A 22,691-nucleotide genomic window follows, 5' to 3' on the forward strand; every position below is an offset into this window, starting at 1 on the left:
ATTTTATGCATTTAAAAACATTCTTCAGGGAAAGGGTCCATGGGCTTGACCAGACTGCCAGAGGGGTCCAGGCCACAAAAAGGGATTAAAAGCCCCTGTCCTACATCTCCTAGCTCAGTGTGGACACAGCCCTACAGAACCTCAGAGCTAGAAGGTCCCTCAGAGGCCATGTCCAGGAGCAGTGGCCATCTGGAGAGCCCGAATCACTTCTTGAGCGCATCCTACCGTGGGGTGGCTCAGGTCTCTGCACCTGCCCTAAGCCGATTAAGGCTATAAAGGCCCCTCCAAAGATTCAAAAAACTTCTCTTCTGATCCCCAACTAGGCTTCAAATCATACATTTTATGCATGCTTCACTTGTCTACACTTATAATGCACATGGTATGCCCCTCTCCCCTTTCCTCATGCTTTTAGAACATAAGATCTTTGAGGACAAGGGCTGTCTCAACAAGCCCAGCAGGGAGCACAATGCTTGGTACACAGTAAGCACTTAATAAATGCTTGCCACCATACCCTTTATTTCATCAATATCACTGCTAAAGTGTGGCACCCTTACAGGGCACGTCTGTCACAGGGACCCTCCCGAGCATTACCAGAGCTGCCTGGGTGCCACAGGCCTAGACTTGCCCCCGGTACCCTGATTTGCTGTGTGACCTGTGGAAATTTGCTTGCCCTCTCTTGTGACTAATCCCCCCCAACAGCAGAGGCACGCACCTTTTTCTTTCTCCATCTTGCTATGGCCTAAGATTCAGACTACCAAGAATACTGCTGCTCTACATGTTAAAACCATTTCCTTCTTCAGCCGAATGGGCAAAGTCACATAGCAACGTCCTGTCAAGCAGAGGTCAAAAGCACGTTGCTATCTGGGCTGGGTGGGTGAGAAAGTGTTTTTCAGACAGGACTCAAAGACACCCCCCAAAAATGGTTAAGCCACAAATGGCCTTTGAGTAAGACTGAAGGGAGTTTTCTAAAAACAACAAACCCAGCTGGCGGCCCTGGGGCCAAGTGGCCTCACTAAACGTCAGAGAGGGAGATAGGAAGCAGCTGGGGCCAGCTCCGGAATCTCCAGCACAAATCGGACGATTCACAATATTCGGCAACAGGAGGAGAGGAACTCTGGACAGACAAGCAGATGGAGGTGTGGATGGCTGTAGGGTGAGGTGATGGAGAGAGTGTGGCATCTTGGTAGTCGAGGACCTGGGCTCCAGTAAGCTGAGGAGCTCAGGCTTTATCCTCTGGAGAAGACTTGGGGAGGCACTTAGAGCCTATATTCAAATATTAGAAAGCTGGTCTCAGGGAAGAGGGATTAAACGTACTCAGTTTGGCCCTGGAAGGTTGGGAGGGGGGGGTTGGGGATGGAGAACTAGGAGGGGCAGAAGTTGGAAAAGGGGCATGTAGGGGACATTGATGCTAGGACAAACATCCCAACAAGGCTGATCTGTACAGAGTGGAGATGGGATGCACTGGGAGAGAGTGGATTCCCAGTGGAACATAAGCTCCTTGAGGGGAGGGGTGGTATTCATTTAGTGGGCACCTAGTAAACACTTGGTTGATTCTTCATCCCGCAGATGGGGGCAGTGGACTGGATGGTCTCAAGACCTTTCCAGGGCTACCTCTAAGATACTCTAACATGCTTCACCTCTCTGGGTCTCAGTTTCCTCATCTGTAAGACAAGGGAATTGGACTAGACGGTCTCTGAGATTCCTTGATTGTCGGCTAACTTCCCCTACCGGAGGGGCTTCGAGCAAAGGCCAGAGGCCCACTTGTTGGGGCAGCCGAAGGGGGTGCAAGATGTTTTCAGGAACAGGGCAGACATCTCTGGTCACTTCTAGCGTGGAGATTCTGTAAACATCTGTCTGTCTAAGTCCCTCGGGGGCAGGGACTGTTTCATTTTTGGTGTTTGCATTCCCAGTGCCCAGCACTGTACCTGGCACATAGTAGGCTTGCCGGCTGCCCAATGAATTGATTCTTGTTGGCTTGCCTGCTTTTTCCAAGTCCCATGCTCCTCCCTGCCATCCTTCACTCCTCATTACACAGATGTGGAAACTGAGGCCCTAGGTTCCACAACCCACCCAAAAGTTTACCCAAGGAGTCCACAACTTCCTGACCAGCCTCTCTCCGATATAGACGCTGTGGGTAGAAATCCTTCCTCTTACCTCCTTCCCACAGAGACAACAGAGATCACCATCAAACTCGGTACTTATTAGCACATCGATCCTGAGAAGTAATCCAGGGATGGAAAATCCTGAGAGGACCATATGCCAGAAGGAAATGAAACTGGGAGGTGGAGGAAAAGCCCTAAGCTCACCCCCACTTGCCGAGCTCCAATGCTGGGAGGGAGGAAGTTCGGCCGAGGAGCCATCATGGGAGAAGACAGCCTGCTTATTAAACCATAAACTCCAAAGCTTCCCAGGCAGGAGTGGAGATTAGCTCCCTGTCCATGCCACAAAGGGGATCTGGTAGCCCGGTTGGTGCCTGAGGCCCACCAGGTGCCTCGGGGAAGGGGGCCAGGATGGAGTTGGGTTCCTTTCACCAAGCCTAGCAGCCGATTCGGCCGCCATCATTGTCATCAGCGTCTCAGGCCGGCGGCAGGTTTGCCTGACAGCAGCTGGGTAATGACTTGGGAGTCTTGGGAGGCTAAAAGATTGCATTCCACTCTATTTGAACCGCTGTTCCAGCTCTCCCATTTGGGAGGCAAGGGGAGAAAAGCTTGAGCTTGTCACGGCAGCATGTGGTGGGGTAGAAAGAATGCTTGATTTGGAGTCCAGGACCTGCGGGGGTGGAGGTACAGGGGAGGTTCAGATCCTGGCTCTGTTGATCCCAGGGATGTGTTGAGACTCTATGCAAGTCAGTCCTCTCTGGGCCCCAGCTGCTCCAGCAGAAAGCCCACAGGCTCTGGGGTCAGAGAATTGGGGTTCTCACCCTCACCCTGCCAAATACTGGGAGATTTGGGGAAAGCTACTAAACCTCTCTGAGCCTCAGCCTCCTCATTTGTAAAATGATCTCTGAGGTTCTTTCCAGATCAAAATCCTGGGATTCTTGTCCTTACTGCCTGAGTCAAGTTCAAATTCACTTCCCTGGCATTCAAGGCCCTCCCACCAAAGCTATTCTGCCTCACATGCCTTATCTTATAGGACTTTCCTCTACACAGTCTATGCTCCAGCAAAACTGGACAAAACTGGCTAAGTCTGCTCCCGTAAGTCACCTTGACTCTACACCTCTGTGCGTTTGGTCAGGCAGCACCCTATGCCTAGAATGTCCTTCCCGATCCTTACCTGGGGAATCCCAAAGCATGCTTTAAAAGCCAACTCCAATTCAATTCTATAAACATTTGTTAAGTGCCTACTGTGTGCCAGGTACTTTGCTAAGCACCGGGGATACAAAAAGAGGCAAAAACCAGTCCCTGCATCCGAGGAGCTTATAATCTAGCCTTCCCTGGCCTTCCAACAGGGCCACTCACCCCCTTCCATCCCGGTCAGTGGGGTTTTAACAATCTGTTGAGGAAAAATGAGGGGATGGCTTTTTATCATTTGGTTTTCAAGCATGGCAGGCTGTATTGTTCCTGGCTCCCCCACCCCCACCTCCCTGCAACACAGGAGCCTCAGAGCAAGGTCTACTGGGGTCATCTCTTACAGGAGCTGGGTTTACAATAGAACAAATGTCAACAGTTTCCTTTCTGACACAGATTAATGATTTACTCCTGATAGCTGATTTGAAGAGAGATGGAGGGAGGAAAGAGGGGAGCTGTTGGGACGGCCCCCTTCGTGTGGCTTTAAGGGACCTTGGAGGTCATCTGATGTAAGCCCGTCATTTTTAACAGTAGGAATAGCACCCTGTGGATAGGAAATGAGAGTCGAGATTGGAACTCTAATCTTGCGATTCCATCCAAGTGCTCTGGGAGGGAGTAAAGGGAAGGGACAGCAAAGGGGAGGAAAGAAAAAACAAGAAGACAGAGAGGAGGAAGGGAGAGAGAAGGGGAGAGAAGGGAAGGAGGGGGAGAGGAAAGGAGAAAGGGAGAGAGAGAAGGGCAGAGAGAAAGGGAGGGAGAGGAAGGAGAGAGAGAAGGGGGAGAGGAGAGAATAGAGGAGAAAGGAGATGAAGGAAAGAGACAGAGAGGGAGAGGGAGAGAGAAGGAGGGAGGGGGGCAGAGGGGGGAGGAAGGGAGAGGGGGTGAGAGAGTGGAAGTGAGTGAAGGGGAGAGAGAGAGAGAGAGAGGGAGGGAGGGGGGGGAGAGAGAGAGAGAGAGAGAGAGAGAGAGAGAGAGAGAGAGAGAGAGAAGGGGGAAAGGAGAGAATAGAGGAGAAAGGAGATGAAGGAAAGAGACAGAGAGGGAGAGAGAAGGAGGAAGGGGGGCAGAGGGGGGAGGGAGGGAGAGGGGGAGAGAGAGGGAAAGAGAGGGGAGGAGAGAGAGGGAGAGAGAGAGGGAGGGAGGGAGAGAGAGAGAGAGAGAGCGAGTTCATGGGATTGCTGAGCTGGAAGGGACCCTAAGGAGCACATCTTCCACACCTACTTATTATACAGATGAGGACAATGAGCGCCAACAAGGGTCAGAGCTAATACTTAAACCTAGGTTGCCAGGCGGAGAGGTACTTTGGGGTCTCCAGGTGTTAACCTTGGTGGGGGGGGGTGCTGCAGTGCACACACAAAAATGCAGCCCATCCCACTTCCCCCATGCTTTGGCATTCTCTAACCTTCCTCCCTCACAGACAAACCCATCTTCACACACAGAATCAGCTGGGCAACAAGTATTTATTGAGCCCCCCAGGGTTCCTGCCAAGAACTTTGGGGGTGCTTATTAAAACTACCAGGGATCCTGGGATCAAGGCCTTTAACAAGCTAATAGAGGAGACAGGCCCAACACACATGTAATCACCATAAACACCCGGCCAAAGGCAGACATTATGGGACTGAGCGGAGATGAAGGAGGGGGCTGTGGCCAGTGTGGGAGCAGGGGAGGTTAAGCAGGGCAAACACGCAGAGGTGTTGGCTTTGGTAGTGTGATTAGAAGCAGGGTGTTACGAGCAGGCCTGAAACTCACAAAGTGCCAGTGACACTTGCCAGTGAGTGGGCATCTGTGGGGCATTTTGTTGGCCCCAAGCATTCTACAAAAGCCCATTTTCTGGGAGGGGCTTTTCTCAAACTTACACCCCCCTCCCACCCCTACCCCAGGAGGTATGGAACGTACTTTCTTTATTTCTGCCTCCAGAAATCCTTCTCTGCCTCTAAGACCCAAACTCACATACTCCCCTTCCTCTAGAAAACTGTTCCTATTGCCCTCCATCGAAAACGTTTTCTTGGGCAGCAAGGTGGCACAGTGGATAGAGCACCGGCCTTGGAGTCAAGAGGACCTGAGATCAAGTCCAGCCTCGGACACTTGACACTAACTTGCTGTGTGACCGTGGGCAAGTCATTCAACCCCAATTACCTCACCGAGGAAAAAGAAAATGTTTTCTTTCCCCTCAAATTTTTGCAGAGATCTCTGTCTCCATCTCTTCTTTCGATCCAATTCCACGAGCATTTATTAAGTGCCGACTATGGATCTGGCACTGCTGCTGCAAAGAAAAATGAACCAGCCCTTGTCCTCAAAGAGCTTACATTCTTACCTTCTCTCCAAAAAATTACTTTGCATTTGTTTTGTATATGGTTCTTGTGTACTTATAGATGAACGTGTTGTGCACATATAATAGAATTTAAACCCTAATAATTAAAAAAAAATTCATTAAGTACATATGGTGTGTCAGGCACTGTGCTAAGCTCTTTATAACTGTCCTCACAAAAACCTTGAGAGGTAGTTCTATTACTAGCCCCATTTCACAGATGAGGAAAAGGAGGTACACAGAGGTAAGGCCACACAGATCCTAAGGGTCTGACATGGGATTTTCATTCCTGTTTTCCTGCCTCCAAGCTCGGGGCTCCATTCACTGTGCTATCTCCATGTCCCTATGTCTTGAGGGTAGAGACAGTTTTCATTTTCATCTCTGTATCCACATTGGCTGACATAAAACAGATGAAGGAATGGATGGACTTTCTTCCATTCTTTGTTCCTATTCACTTCAGCCTCTTCAAATCCCTGGTTTTATTCAAAGCTCAGCTCAAACACCTCCTCTTACATGACCCCTTTCCAAATTCCCTCCATTTCTCTAGGAGCCAGTAGCTCACTGATTAACTGACATCCTATTCTACCTGCCAGCACACTTTCTTTATGTGCCTGTCTCATATGCCCGGCTGCATCATAAATGCTTTTGATGGGTTCATTTGGTGGAAAGAACAGAGCAGTCCAGCTGAAGCTGTTTACTGCACACGATCCCAGCTGGAGTGACATGGCACTGTCCAGAGAGCCCCTGGTGGTGGGAGATGATGGTAAAGAGAACACCCACACACTTGCCAACCGACATTGATGAGGGGTGGCTTCCCTTGTCAATAGCTTATCAGGAAAATCTAAACAAGGAGCTAGAAATAACAACAGGTGCCATGTGTCCTCTCCCAGCTGTTGGCAGACAACCTGGACTAGCTGTTTGCTGAGAGCAGAGGCTTTTGTGCTTGAAACATCTCTCTGAAGAGGGATGATTAGCCAGTAGCACTCAGGTACAGAAACCAAGAATGGTCTTTCCCCACTACAACATGCAAGATCATGCACATGAACCCATAACCTCCTCTTTCCATCAAATGAGACAACGGTCACCAAACGTGCTTAGTAAATACTTGTTCTCTCCCCACCCCAGCCCCATCCTGTGGTTTAGAACCAGCTACTGTTCATAGGCCTGTGATAGTGTCCAGAGCACATCATTAATGCCCCCATTTGTGACAAATTCTCAGCCTCAAGGTAGAGGTGGCCCTGGCCTCCACACGTGTCCTCTTTCTCTCCTTAAAATAAAATAATTTCTGAGTAAAAAGCGAGAAAGATAGGGTGGCACACCTTGGAATCAAAGAATGTGGGTTCAAATCTTGGCTCGGCCACCTGTGGGATCTCAAGCAAGTTACCTCACCTCTCTGTGCCTCAGTTTCCTTATCCGTAAAAGGAAGGTATTGGACTAGATGACCTCTAAGGTTCCCTCTACCTCTAAATCAATGGCCGCAGAGGCCACCTGGGCAAACTTGAATAAGGATCCATTCATAACAACCCTGGCACATTTCACTGAGCCTTTGCACAGGCTATTCCCCACCCCCCACCAGGCAGCCCATTCTGTTCTGGGTTACGTTCCTTTTGTTAGGAAGTTTTCTTGACATCAAACCTAAATTTCTCTCTTAGCAGCTTCCACCCATCATTCCTCATTCTGTCATCAGGGAATAAGCAGATGTCTAAGCCTTGGCTTTCCCATAAGACCAATCCTTCCAAAAGTTGAACCCAGCAATCGCACCATATCCCCACCCCAGCCTTCTTCTCTTAGGCCAAACATTCTCCAGTTCCCTTTCACTTGACGCTTTCTTCTTCTTTTCCCCCGTTGTTTTTAGCCCCTCTTCCCCTCCTATGCTCCAGGCCTGCCCACTGAACCCAGAGGGGAAAGAGAGGGGGAGGCAGAGAAAGGGTAACACAAGAACCACTAACAGTACTTGGCAAATGACTGAGTGTGTGGAATAAGGTAGATGTAAGACTTGGGGATGACAAGGTTGTAAACCTGGTTGACCAGAAGGCCAGTGATGCCTTAGGTCGAAATTCAGAAGTTAGGGAAGTGATGAGTTACAATGAGAAATGACACACAGAATGACTGATTATCTCACTGGAGCTTCACGACTGCTTCCTTAGGTAAGTGCTATTGGTATTATCATCTCCAGTTTGCAGATGAGGAAACAGAGGCCCACAGAGGTTCAGTGACTTAGTCCAGGACTCTATCCATTAGCCATGCTCACTCCTTATCCATGGCCCTCTTTATATTCCAAGTACCCAGTCCACTGAATGGGCAGCTGCATGGTGCAGTGGATAGAGCCCTGGGCCTGGAGTCCAGAAGACCTAGGTTCAAATGCGGTGTTAGACACTAGCTGTGTGACCCTGGGCAAGTCACTTAACCCCATTTGCCTCAATTTCCTCCTCTGTAAAGTGAACTAGAGAAGGAAATGGCAAAGCCCTCCAGTGTCTTTACCAAGAAAACCCTAAATGGGGTCAGGAAGAGTTGGCATGACTGAAAACAACTAAATAACAAACAACAGTCTGCCATAGAAAGGCAGTAAGATTCAGAAAGGTACAAACAGGTTATGAGCCCCCGGTCAGGTCACTAACTTCTCAGACGCTTAGTGTTTGGCACAGAAAAATGGCCTGGGTCCTAGTGTTCCACCTGCCATGTATTAGCTATGACTACTTGCTTCTTCCCCTTTTTTTTGTGATGGTAGATGCCCGCCATCTGGGGAGCAGTGAAACAAACCATCACGTGGGAATTGTAACAGGATATCAATATACTTTAAAAAAAAACAGCAAATGCAAAGAGTTCTCAGGGAAACTTGGGAAAGACTTGTATAAACTGATACAGAAGAAAGTAATCCGAACCAGGGGAAAAACCAATGTAATGTGATGATCACAATGATTTAAAAAAAAAAAAAAGAACAATGCTGAAGGACTTCAGAACTCTAATCGATGCAGTGACTGCTCAGAAATTCAATGCACTGAGAGTGAGCATGACTCTTGCCTTTTGGCAGAAAGGTGGTGGACTACAGGTATGGAACGAGGCATACACTATTAGGCAGGACTGCTTGGTTTTGCTCAACTGTTCTTTGGCATAATGGTGGGTTTTGTTGAGCGATTCAATGCTGTTAATAAAAAAAAAAAAAGAACATCAATAGAACATATATTTGAGCTGGAAGGCAGGTGGAGCAGTAGATAAGAGAGCCAGTGTCAGAAAGATTTCAGTTCAAATTCAGCCTGAGACACTTGATGGCTGTGTGATCTCCGGCAAGTTGCTTAAATGTGGCCAGCCTCGGTTTTCTCATCTGTTAAAGGGGGCTAATGACAGCATCCCCCAGGATTGTTGGGAGGATCAGATAATATTCGTAAAGCCCTCTGCAAACCTCACTGGCTATTATCAAAGGCAGAATAATTGGGACTGGATGAACCAGGCTCTAGCTGGAGCAGTTTGTCCCTCTGGTCTTGGAAGCTTGCCCTCAGGGTAGTCTTAAATCCTGAGATCACAAGCAAGACAGAAAGCATGAAAAGGCAGAGGAACTGAGTTCGAATTCTGACTCTGCAACTTGTCTGTGTGATCTTGGGCCATTCTCTTCCTAGTTGGTAAAATAATGAGGTTGGCCTCCCAGACCTCTAAGTCCCCTTCTGCTTCTAAATCTGTGTTTCTATTGTCACGAGACAGGGGAGGGCACAGAGAAAGGGTACTCTCTGTGCCAGCCTCTGGAAAAAAGGCACAAGTAGTGAGTGACACATGGGACAGACTTGTCCAGACAGACTAGTGCGCACAGAAGTCAGAGACAAGTTTCCCTCAGGAATGGAAGATTTCTCCAGGTTTAGGCCACCGGGGTGGGCAAGTTACCTTTAGGAGCAGAGGGTTGGAGCTCAGCCATTCCAACCAATCCCCTCATTTTGCAGATAAGGAAACTAAGGCCCCAGGAGAGGCAGGGCACACAGCTTATAAATGGCAAGGGGGAGGTTTGAACCCAAGCCTGAAGATCCTGAGTTCTTTTCACTGAACCCACACACCTATTTGGATACATGTTAATCACACCCCTCCCCACTTAGAATATAAGCCCCTTGAGGACAGAGACTGGTTTTTCATGGTTTTTTTGCTTTTTCTTTATATCCTTAGTATTTAGCCCTGTGTCAGGCAAATACTAAATGCTTAATAAGTGCCTTGGCATTATAACAAGCCAGTACCAACGCAGTGTCTGGACACTGACTTTATCAGCTGATTTAAGGTTGGCTCCTTAGCCCTGGCACTGAGGGAAACATCATTATATAATGGTCTGAAAAGCAAATCCTTTCCTCCAAGGCAGCTTTATGGGATGGACCTTGTCAAACTGGCTTTTTTACAGCCCTCCCCCTCCACTTAACCCCCAAAGCCTCTGGCTCTCACAACTCTTCTGACAGTTCCCACATACTTTTGTTTCGTTTTTTGAAAATTAAAGAAAAAATTAGTTCAACTCCCCAAAATGACCTTCATGGTAGTTAAGCCATACTTAACTCCCCTTCCTAGAGCAAAGTCTTCCTTCTACCCAGGCTCTGGGAGAACTCATCAGAGATAAGTGGCTCCCAGATCCTTAACTCGCCCCTTATATGTCAGGCAGGATTCTAAAGTGTTTTAGATAGCATACCTGCTGCACAGAATCACACTTTCCCAGGCCTGCTGGGCCAGGGGGTGGGGGTGGGGGAAGGTTCTCTCAAAGGTATGGGGCCACACAAAATATTCAAGGTTTGATGTTAAAGAGATATTTATCTCCTTTGGAGAGGCAAGACCAGCAATGCTAAAGCCATCCACCCATCCATCCATTCATCCATCTCTCTACCCAACCATCCATCTACCCAACTATACATCCATCCATCCATCAGCCCATCCACCCAATTATCTATCCATCCATCCATCTATCCATCCATCCATCCATCCATCCATCCATCCACCCACCCACCCATCCATCTATCTACTCATCCAACCACCCATCAATTCATTCATCCATCTCTCTACCCATCCACCCAACTATTCATCTATCCATATATCCACCTATTCACCTACCCATCCATCCATCCACCCATCCATCTATCTACTCATCTATCCACCTATCCATCCATTCATCGACCTCTCTACCCATCTACCCAACTATCCATCTATCCACCCAATTATCCATCTGTCTACCCACCCACCCATCCATCCATTCATCCATCCATCTATCCACCTATCTACCCATCTACCCACCCGTTCATCCCTCAGGTGTCCTAAGAACACCAGATACTCTTGTCCAGAATCAGACATTCTCTGGACTCTGATCTCTATATCTGCACTCTCTCCCCTGACTCAAAACAAAAGCCCACTACAAGCCAGCTCTGCTCTACTTGTCTCACATTCAACTGACAGGAAAGATTACAAAGCACAGATCTACGCTTGAGGATCTGACCTTTCATATGTCAGATTAGATTTTCCATTCACTGCAAAACATCACTAGCTTAAAAAAAAACGAAGAAGAAAAAGAAAGAAAAAAAAACCCTCTTGTCTCCTCCTCCATCACCCAACTTGTAAATCTATCAGAATTTTGCAGACCGGCTGTAAAGTCCAGACACACTTAATTAGCCTGGCTAGCCCACCCACCCCGGGAAACAGACATCAGGGGAATTTGGGTGACAATCTGCCAATTCAAATGAAGGCGAAGCTCAGCACCCAGGAGACTGTCTGGGGGCACTTTCCATCTCTTAGGAAAGAGAAATTCACAGGCTTACAAACATTTCTGAAAATGCACAGGCTGAAGAGCCAGAAAGAACCTGGTCTCCCCAGTTACTAGTGTGTCCCACAGAATTAGCTTCTATTTATGATCTGTACACACTTACATGTGACCACATACACACTTTTATATGGGAACCTCCCTCATGACACACCCAGAGAATGTAACCCCCTTGAGGGCAGGGATGTTTTCATGTTTGTCTCTGTACTATCGGGTCTGCTGCAGAGTAGTAGATACCTGTGCAGGTGAATCTGTGACCCACTTGTTGGATCTATCCCTTAATGGGAAAATAAGCTTGTCCTAGGGGTGTCCTGGCATGGGACCTGGCACATAGGGGCTGTTCCTAAAGGTGCCCCCAGGGTGGCATGGGGAGGGGGTGGCTACCTGTCCCAGAGGTGGGACAACCACTTGGGGATGTAATGGTCCATGTGACCCCTTCCCTCTCTGAGATGACATAGCTCTGAGTTCACCCCCCTCAGTCTCTCATAGTTCCCTTAGCTGCAAAGGAGAAGATCCAGTCGAGCTTCCTTGTTCTTTTAACAGATAGGGAAACTGAGGCTCCTACAGGAAGTCTTTCCCAATCCCTCTTGATTTTAGCACCTTCACTCTGCTGATTATTTCCTATTTATCCCACAGCTTTTTGTATACAAATTATTTGCATATCATCTCCCCATTAGACTGTGAGCTCCCCCAGAACAGGAATTGGTGGGGGGTTTTTTGGTTTGTATTTGGTTTTTTTTTGCCTTTCTTTGTATTCCCAGCACTTAGCAGAGTGCCTGGCACATAGAAGGTGCTTAGTAAATGTTGACCGATTGACTGAGGTCCAGAGAGGTACAAGACTTGCCCAGGGTCACACAGCAGAGGCAGAATTTGAATCCAGCTCTTGACTCCCAATCCAGTCCTGAGAGAGGATTATTAAGTCCCCTCTGAATCCCAGGGCCCCTAAACAATGACCCACAGAGAATCACAGGGAACAAGGAAGGAGCCTGCCCAGGGATGGGAGGGCACCTCCAGAAACATAGCCACGTGGGAGATCCTGATGAGACTCCAAGTCCAGGCTTGGCCTGCCCTGGAGGCTATGGTTACCTTATTAAAGCAATATGCCAGGAACTCAGGCAAACAAGACAGCAGCCTCCGTCCACCAGCCTGATGTGTCTTAATATGGCAAGGAGTACAACTCTATTCTTGTACAGACTTTAAGCCAACAGGCGTTTATTCGGCTCAAACGCCACCTTCGGTAGGAGGGAGAGCCTTCCAGGGGACCCTCCCCATATCCATCTCTCTCTAAGAATAGCTGTCATCGACAAGGCGCTTTAAGCTTTGTAAAGTGCTGGACCAATATCACCCATCTCATCCTACCGACAACGCCATGGAGCTGGGGGACGTTGAGGTTCAGAGGTTATGTGACTTGCCCAGAATCACACAGCTGGTAAGTTTCTGAAGCAGGCTCAGATTTGGATCTTCCTAACTCCAAGGCCAGCCTCTTAGCTTCCAGAGCCTTCCCTTCTAGGATGACTTATCCTCTACTTTGTCAACAGTTTGTGTGTACCTACTGATTTACACGTTATTGTAGCCATAATGGCTTTTGTTTTCTTTGAATGGCTCAGCTTGCCTCATTGAGCCTCTGGACACTGTGGCTTGCTCTTCCGGGGCAGGAGGCCCGGGGAGCATGCCGGGAGGCAGACGGCTTCCTGTGTGGGGAGTCATGGGGCTGGCTGAGGGGAGGTGTTAGCTCCAGAACCTGGTCTACCCTAGGGGGAGGAGCCAACTCAAGAACCAATCAGCCCTGGTCATTTGGGCGGAGCTTGATGATGTCAGAGACCCTATAAGAGGGGAGAGGACAGCTCGGAGAGTTCTCTCTCTCTCTTTCCTTTTCCGGTTGGAGCCAGAGGCAGTTACGACAGTTACATCGTCAGTTACAGTTGCAGCTTCAGTTTCAGAAACAGACACAGCTGAGGCAGGAGCTGCCAGCAGCAGAGCTGATCTACGGGAGGAAGCTGAACAAAGACTTCAGTCCAGTGGGTAATCTTATTACCATCAAGGGGGAAACATGATTTTGCTTTACGCAATCATGTTTCTCTGTAGCCTCCTGGTTACTCTTTCAAGGCGTACTTATTGGGCCTGGAAGATTATGACCAAAATGGGGCTTCTGGTTCATGGGTTGGTTACTGTGGAGCCTAAATAAATGTTTTGATTCTTCTGCCTTCTACTTTGAGAGTTTCTTCTATCCGGCGATTCCGAACCTTTCAGACATGTTTATGATCTTCTTTGAGATTATAAACTCTGCCCTCCTGATACATTTGGCGTCACGAACAGGATCGCTAGGTATAAGATCTCTATTTAGAAGCAGAACAATTTCAGAGGAAGAGATAAATATCCCAGGATGGGAGGATCCATTTTATTCCTCCCTAGCAAAAGAATTGGCTAAAAAAGCTGGACCCTGTGAAAACTGGGAACCAAGGCTACGGAAAGGAGATCCTAGGGATTTGGAAAAGTGTTTACGAGAAGTTGGGATTCAGTCAGGGGCATCACTATCTAGGCAAAGCTGGATAGTGTTATCAGCCTACCGGCTAGTATACGAAAGATTGAGATTAAGTGAAAGACATGGGGGCACTCCTACCCCACAGGAAGAAGGGAAATCTCAGATAGCAGAAGACCAAACTGACTCAAATGAGAACTTTTCTATTAATGTGGCTAAGAGCAACAGGAGACCAAAAAAGCCCAGAGTGCATTTCAACCCAGCCCAGAAAGAGCCGGCTGAGGCACAAAACACTACTAGGGTTCAGGATGTGCATCACACAGAGAATAGGAGATGGTTAAATGATCAGACAAGGGCTCGACCCATACAAAGGAGGAAGACAGAAACCCGAGGTGAAGATTCAGTTACAAGGGAAATTCAGGAAGATTTCTCACCGCAAGAGGTCACAGATATTTTGAGTAGATTCAGCCAAAGAATAGGAGAACCATTGATATCTTGGATGGTAAGACTCAGTGATCAAGGGGCCGGTGGAATATCAGTAGATGGGACAGACTGCATGAGATTCATAGGTATCAGCCATGATCCTCTAGTTCAACAAGCTTTTAGGGAACATCATCAGCAAGGAGATGGTGATAGCAGGACTACTCTGTTGGCATTAGCCGCTGTGGGATGCAATAAGAGATATGATACTGATTCTATGTGGCCCACTGAGCACAGACCCTGGTATTCACTTAGAGATTGTATCATGAGACTAAAGGAGGAGGTAATGAAGACTGCCATTATGATAGGAACTGCAGACAAATATTACAATGATCCAATGGGACTGTCTCATAGGAATTTAATAATTAGGACAGCTCCCCCTGCTTATAAACAACTAATTTTGAATTTATTGCTTGGAGAAGTAGGGAGCCGTCTTACAACAGTGATAAATAAGATTTTACAGTTATATGACTTAGGTGACTGGGGAAGGGATAGATCTCCTCGAGAGAGAAGAGTGTATAACCAGCAAACTTGGCGCCAAAGGAGAGTAACAAGGAAAGAAATGTTTACTACTTTATTGAGAGCAGGGGTAGGTTTTGAAATGATAGATGGAATTCCAACCAATGAATTATACAGAATGTATAGAGGACTTGATAACACGAGAGATAGGGAAATAAGAACTGCTCCTGCAAGCCTACAAGCCACTCAGACTGAAGGTGACCTTGTGTGATTAACTGATTTTATTTGAAGAATTATAGTCCATACTTGTCTATTCTTTTTGTCCTTTGTTTTGGCTAACCTTGTTGCTAGTTTTGTTTCCTTCAGGCTTAAGCACCCTGCACTTTCCGGTGACTGCCTAAGCATGTAGCATTCTTGGAATTCCTGCCAGCTTGTTAAAGAAATGACCTCTGGAATGGGACTTTTTGGGGGCAGGGCCATCTCTACATCCAATTTCAGCATGAAGAAGCTATGGAAAATGAGACCTTCACCCCTCACCCCAAGATTTTGAGCCCCAATCGTTCAAGGGGGGTGGAAATGATGATAGTGTTCTGTTTACTTATTTTGTGTTATCCTTGCTGTGTTGTTTTATTGTTATGATATTATTGATCCTATGTAATGGATACAAGGATTTAGGGGTGGACATTTGAATTATTAATAATTATTTTGGGGATGATTGATTGAAGAGATTATCTTGCTGGGACCTAGGGGTGGATCGCATTTGAATCGTTAAACCAATGTTTAGGAATGTCACCAAATGATATGTTTTGCTTTATAATGAATGATATGTTTTAGTTTCCTTTGTAATTGAATCACAATGTATGTTCTAGGATACATGGCTGATTAGATTATGTATCCTATAACAAGGGGTGGAATGTAGCCATAATGGCTTTTGTTTTCTTTGAATGGCTCAGCTTGCCTCATTGAGCCTCTGGACACTGTGGCTTGCTCTTCCGGGGCAGGAGGCCCGGGGAGCATGCCGGGAGGCAGACGGCTTCCTGTGTGGGGAGTCATGGGGCTGGCTGAGGGGAGGTGTTAGCTCCAGAACCTGGTCTACCCTAGGGGGAGGAGCCAACTCAAGAACCAATCAGCCCTGGTCATTGGGCGGAGCTTGATGATGTCAGAGACCCTATAAGAGGGGAGAGGACAGCTCGGAGAGTTCTCTCTCTCTCTTTCCTTTTCCGGTTGGAGCCAGAGGCAGTTACGACAGTTACATCGTCAGTTACAGTTGCAGCTTCAGTTTCAGAAACAGACACAGCTGAGGCAGGAGCTGCCAGCAGCAGAGCTGATCTACGGGAGGAAGCTGAACAAAGACTTCAGTCCAGTGGGTAATCTTATTACCATCAAGGGGGAAACATGATTTTGCTTTACGCAATCATGTTTCTCTGTAGCCTCCTGGTTACTCTTTCAAGGCGTACTTATTGGGCCTGGAAGATTATGACCAACATATCAAAATGGGGCTTCTGGTTCATGGGTTGGTTACTGTGGAGCCTAAATAAATGTTTTGATTCTTCTGCCTTCTACTTTGAGAGTTTCTTCTATCCGGCGATTCCGAACCTTTCAGACATGTTTATGATCTTCTTTGAGATTATAAACTCTGCCCTCCTGATACAGTTATCTCCCTCATTAGATTGTAAACTTCATGAGGGCAGGGGCTATTTTTGCCTGTCTTTCAGCACAGTGCTAAGCACTTAAATTTTTGCTGACTGACTGATGGAGCTGGGGATAAAAAGATGAAAAAGACAATGTTTCTGCCCTCAATGAGCCTTCAGTCTACATCCATATTTACAGGATCACAGATTCAGACCGACAAGGGACCTTAAAGTTCATCCAGGCCAGCCCCACACCCCTTCATTTTACAGAAGAGGAAACTGAAGCAAACAGAGATTAAGAGACATGCCCAGGGTCACACAGACAATAAATGTCAGAGGCAGGATCTGAACCCAGGGCCTCCTGACTCCAAGTCCTGAACTCTCTCCACTCAGTCGACTTCTACTTGATGCAGAAGCTAATTGGCTTGGAGAAAGAATCCTGGATTTGAAGTCAGAGCCCCTGGGTCCTCATCTTGGCTCATAGGCTAACTGCCCAGAACCAGGGGGGCGTCCATCCCCTCCCCTCTGCGGGATTCAGTGTCTGCCTCTGTGGGACCCAATGTTCTCTCCGGTCTTTTCCTGTTCCAAATCCTCCCATTCTCTCCATAGGAAAGATGAGCTCCGGCTTCCCATTCCCTAAATACTGAAGCTACGGTATCCCAGGAGTCACTGTCAAGTAATGCCTTGTCAACATCTGTGGCCAACTTTGAAGCCTCCATATGATTCAACAGACGAGCTCTATTCCGGGCATGATTTCTATTTAAAGACCATGAGGGCTTACACGCTCAGACACCATTCAAACCACGGATTCTAAGAAAAAAACTGCTAAATTTGCTCATGCCCCGGCCTCACGTTCCATCCACACAGGATCTGTTCCGTTCACCAAAGGCGCCTTTATTTTCCATTCTCATGTAAACAATAAATGGTGGGGTTGGGGTGGGGGGTGGACTTGTGCATTGCCCGGAGTAGGCACACATCACACAGTTCAAAACCTCCTTTTCCTTCCCCCGAAAGCCCACTCTGAGCCAGCTGAGGATGCTAAAGGGGAGGGGAGTATGGGAGCAGGGAGGGGAGGACGGGAGCGGGGAAGGCCCCAGGTTTGACCCACTGGGCAAGCGTTATCAGACCCAGTGAGAAATCAAACTCCACTAAGAAACACATCGCAAACAGATGGTGCTCTCAGAGGCTGGCAAGACCACTCCTTCTGAAACTCAGCCAACAAACCAGCTCTCCTGATATCAGCTTCTCTTAAATCTTGAGTAAAGGAAAAAAAAAAAAAACCATGCATTTCATTCCCAGACTTGGGGAGAGAGGTTTGGGGGGGAGGGCGGAGATGACAGATAATAACCCTGTACATTCAGTCATCCCTCTCATTCCTTCTTTCATGCCTTACCTAAAGACATATGGCATACACACACATATATATTTCTATATCTAAATTATCTGCCCCCTCCTCCACCCCCTCTGTCTAAGTACAATCCAGTTAAGTCTATGTTGCTACTTCCCAGGAAAGAAACCAAGCAGGAACTTGTACCTGAAAAACAAGACTGTTTTGACAATATCCTATGAGGTTTTATAAAAACCTTCCTCCCCATCCCCAAAATCACTGAGCCACTCTTCTGGGCTAGCCACCTTCCTGCCATTCAGCTTCTTGTTCCACTGGAGCTACTCTGGAGAGAGGCGTGCAAGCCGAGCCCTGCCCAACAAACCCAGCGCAGCCAGGCCACATCCCATAAGGAACAGAGAATTACCTTTCAGGAAGAAAAGGTAAGGAGAGAGAAAAACAAAACAGGAGAGAAAGGCACGTACAAGTATTGGCGGGCCTGGGTCTCTTCCACCTGCCCCCCCCATCTCTTTGGGGGCTCCTGGAACCATCTCCATCTGGACATGCTTAAGGAAGCTCCTAGCTGGCATCTCTCGCAGGCGGTCCGCGCAGGGAGGCTGGAGGGCCACCACCAGGCATGTATCACTGGGACAGGAGAGCCATGTTCCGGCACGGTGGGGGAGGGAGGGAGGCTGGCAAGGGTGGGGGGGGGGAACAGGGAGGGAGAATCGATTCTCTTCCTTCACTGAGCTAAGTTGCCATGGAGAAAAGGGAGCTGTTCAGTGAGCTTGAGGAGGGCGGGAGAGCCATATGCCGGAGGAATAGCAACAGAAAATAGCCAATCCATACAACATTTTAATAGGCAGCCAGCCACCTCCCCGAAAACCTTCTGGGCAGATGGCCACCCAAGGGGGGAGCCCGGGGCACAGCCTCTGATCAAGGAGCCCCTGCGCTCAGCAGAGGAAAATAAGATCCTAGATGCAGGGCTGTGTGGGGCCACAAAGACCAGCTAGTCCAGCCTCCCCATTTCACAGATGTGGAAACTGAGCCTTGAGGAAGCTGGAGAAATTGTCCAGGGTCATACAGGCAATAACTGTCTGAGATGGGATTTTGAACCCAGAATCACAAACTCCAGAGCCAGTGTTCATGGAGGGAGGGGAAGAAAAACTTCATAACTGTTAATTAGAATATTAGAATCCACTGAATCTTAATAATGTCAGGTTAGAACAGAGCGGTACAATAGGGTGGGGGCCTCCCTGTCTTCTTGTACCAAACTCTCCCCCAACCCTACTAAAGGTCCTGAGAAAGGCACCTAGATCTTTCCTTCCCCCTCTTTCCCCCCAGATCTTTCCTTCCCTCTCTTTCCCCCCAGATCTTTCCTTCCCCCTTTTCCCCCTAGATCTTTCCTTTCTCTCCTTCCCATCCCAGATCTTTTCTTTCCTCTCTTTCTCCCCCAGATCTCTCCTTCCCCATCTTTCCCCCTAGATCTCTCCTTCCCCCTCTTCCCCCCAGATCTCTTTCCCCCTTTCCCCCCAGATCTTTCCTTCCCCCTCTTCCCCCCAGATCTTTCCTTCCTTCTCTCCCCCTCCCAGATCTTTCCTTCTCCCTTTCCCCCTAGATCTTTCCTTTCTCTCCTTCCCATCCCAGATCTCTCCTTCCCCCTCTTCCCCCCCAGATCTTTCCTTCCCCCTCTTCCCCCCCAGATTTTTCCTTCCTCCTCTCTCCCTCCCAGATCTTTCCTTCCCCCTCTTGCCCCTCAGATCTCTCCTTCCCCCTCTTCCCCCCCAGATCTTTCCTTCCCCCTCTTTTCCCCTAGATCTTTCTTTTCTCTCCTTCCCCCTCTTCCCCCCATCTCTCTTTCCCCCTCTTTCCCCCCAGACCTTTCCTTCCCCCTCCCCCCAGATCTTTCCTTCCCCCTCTTTTCCCCTAGATCTTTCCTTTCTCTCCTTCCCATCCCAGATCTCTCCTTCCCCCTCTTCCCTCCCAGATCTTTCCTTCCCCCTCTTTTCCCCTAGATCTTTCCTTTCTCTCCTTCCCCCTCTTTCCCCCTAGATCTTTTTCTCTCCTTCCCCCTCTTCCCCCCAGATCTCTCTTTCCCCCTCCTTCCTGCCAGATCTTTCCTTCCCCTCTTCCCCCCAGATTTTTCCTTCCCCCTCTTTCTCCCCCAGATCTCTCCTTCCTCCTCTCCCCCTCCCAGATCTTTCCTTCCCCCTTTCCCGCCACCCTAGTTCAGGTACTACTTTAGGGGAAGAGGAAGGAGCTGGCGAACAGGAGGCACATTTCACTTCTTCCTCCCTATGATCCCAGAGTGGGGCACTGATCACCAGCAATGATCCCCCCAAAAGGGAATCCAAAGGCCCCGAGTGGTAGCTCCCCCAGGGAGCCTCTGGGACCAATGCCAACTCTAACCATGACCAGAGTCACCAGTTCCATTTAGCAACTATCAGCACATCCCCCGGGGGAAGTCAGGGTAGAGCCATCCCCAAGCCTCAGGGAATCCTTTCTCCCCACCCCATATGGGAGGGAGGGGTCAGCCCACTGCCCCACTAAGGAGGCCAAGCATGGCCACCTGGATCGGGATCAGTCATAAGTGGCTTATGCTGGCCAGTCTATAAACCTGCCCAGACTCCATTGTCAATGCAACTCACCTAATTTAACAAAAGGTTTTTACGCTGGGCAAGGCACCCTTAGCCCGACGCCTGCACAAAGGAGCTGTTATGGAAATATGGATTTCTTCCCCTCCCCTCCCTCTATCCCTCTGGGGTCCACTTTGGTGTCCAGAGGCACTGGAGAAGAGGTACAAACCCAGCCTCCATTCTCAAGGACAATGGCCTCAGTCATACAATGGGTACACTAGACAGGGCAGAATGGACCTATCCTGAGGAAGAGAGGCTGAGACAAACCTTCCAAAGCCAGTGACAATGGGGGCCACTGCTATCAGTGGCAGTGTTACAGGTCCTCCTCTGCTGGGTCAGACCGGGGAGGGACAGGCCGGCCTCCATTAGGCATGCGAGTAAAGGGAAACCACAGCACAAGGCCCCAGGCTCACCGTTTCCGGACCAAGCTCTCAAATGCAGCCCTTCTGCCTCCTCTTCCTCCTCCTCCTCCTCCACTGACCAATGGCTTAACCTAGTCACAGGAAGAACAGACAGACCCTAGGGTGTTGGGCTGCCTGGAGCATGGTGACCACTGCCCTCGCTAAACTTGCCCAGCCCCCATGAGGGGCACGGGGTAACAGACCAGGGACCAGCCAAGGCCCCTGCCTCATTTGCCACTTCGGAAGCTGCTTCAGACTCTATGACTGAGGTTATTGTCTCGTCTCCCCAGCCTAGCCCAGTACTAGGCGCATCACAGATACATAACCCATGCTTGTTGACTGACTGGAGGCGCCCAGAAGATGCAGATCATAGATAAGAGTGGCTGCAAACCTTAGTTTCTTTCACAACCAGGTGAGGCCTTTCCCGATCCTGCCAGCTGCTAGTGCCTCCTTCCCCATCTTATTTATTTTGCATATATTCAACTCCATGAGGGCAGGAAATGTCTCCAAAGATTAGCTTACCACAGGGCTTCTGGCACCCAGCAGGCACTTAATAAATGCTTGCTGATTGGCATGATATGACAGCAACTGGGTTTGGATATGAAAGCTATGGATGCTTGTTCTGACTCTGTGTGACCTTGGGAAAGTCACCTTCCTTCTCTGGGCCTGTTTCTTCATTGGTAAAATGGGACAGTAACTGTAAGTTGGAAACTACCATTCTCCTATTAGTGCCTCTAGAAGAACGGGGTGAGGGGTGGGGAGAAAAGCTAGCACCTTTCCCACATGGTTCCCCACCCTCAGTCACTGACCTGGGCTGAGTCGCTGTTGGAAGATTTCCAAAGAAGCTGATTTCCTAGACTTGTTGGGATGGAGGATGGGGGAGGAACCTCCTTCCCTGGAAAAGGAAGCTCAGGCCAAAAGCCTGGGCCGAAAGCCAACGTCTGCCAGGGATGGCTATCTGGGGCCTAAGCCAGCTGCAAGTCTAGATGGAAAACCAGCCAATGCCTTCAGACCCTCCACCTCTCATCTACCAAGCTTAGATTCACAGGACTTGGTTCCCTCAAGGGATCCTAGCGAAACCATCTCATTTTACAGATGAGCAAACTGAGACCCATCGAGGAGAAGGATTTTAGCCGGTGCCACACAGGTCCTCAACAGTACATCCCGACTCAGAACAGACCACCTAACTCCCAGCCTTTGGGTGGTTAACACAGTCTTATACATGGCAACCAAGAGTATGGGCTGCCCAAAAGGAAATACTCCCTCCATGGAAACTCTCAAGGTCAACAGAAATGAGATCATGAGATCACAGGTTTACAAAATGTGAGTTGGAAGGAGGGAAGGGGAGCTCAGAGGTCATCTAGTTCAACTCCTTTCTTTTACAATTGAGGAAACTGAGTCCAGGGGAGGTGAAGAGACTTACCCAAGGTCACCAGGGTAGTGAGTGCCCATAGTGGGTTTTGAACTCTAGAGCCACACTCTTTCCAGCACCAGCCCTAACAGGCCAGGTGCCCTTCTGTTCTTTGATTGTTTTTTAAATTAGCTTTTCCAGAGACCAGTGGAGTTCCCATGAACCCCTCCTTGGGGAATTTTCTTTCAAAGCTGCCCGTCTCCAGGGTGGACCAAATTGGATCATGAGTGTTTTTTAATTACAAGCAACCATCCCAACTGGGAAACCCACTGGACGAGCTTGGTTATGAACATGGAGACAGACACTAGTAAGAGTCCCCATGGCAAAGCTGGGTCTCCTCCTTCCCACTCCCAAAGTCCCTGCTAGGTCTTGGCGGGCGCATGCCCTCCCCATCCCCCCATATACTGACTCCCCACTCCCCCATCAACACTGACTTTGTCCACTTACCCCCCTTCTCTTCTGCTGGCCACGTTGCCCTCTGCCTAAAACTCAGCCACCTCTTCCCTTC

The 22,691-nt window shown here is 48.7% G+C and overlaps 1 protein-coding gene and 1 long non-coding RNA gene across 7 annotated transcripts in view; one reads left to right on the plus strand and one right to left on the minus strand.

Moving 5' to 3' along the window:
- The window catches only part of PITPNM2 (phosphatidylinositol transfer protein membrane associated 2), a 307,066-nt gene that overhangs the window by 150,449 nt on the left and 133,926 nt on the right, over positions 1-22,691 (minus strand). The gene's annotated exons all lie outside the window — the stretch shown is intronic.
- LOC118850751 lies at positions 1,034-17,245 on the plus strand. The gene is made up of 2 exons (XR_005010486.1): positions 1,034-1,136; positions 17,021-17,245. It is a non-coding gene; the product is annotated as an uncharacterized LOC118850751 (long non-coding RNA).

Source organism: Trichosurus vulpecula, chromosome 1, assembly GCF_011100635.1.
Source record: "Trichosurus vulpecula isolate mTriVul1 chromosome 1, mTriVul1.pri, whole genome shotgun sequence".
Classification (NCBI taxonomy): Eukaryota; Metazoa; Chordata; class Mammalia; order Diprotodontia; family Phalangeridae; genus Trichosurus; species Trichosurus vulpecula.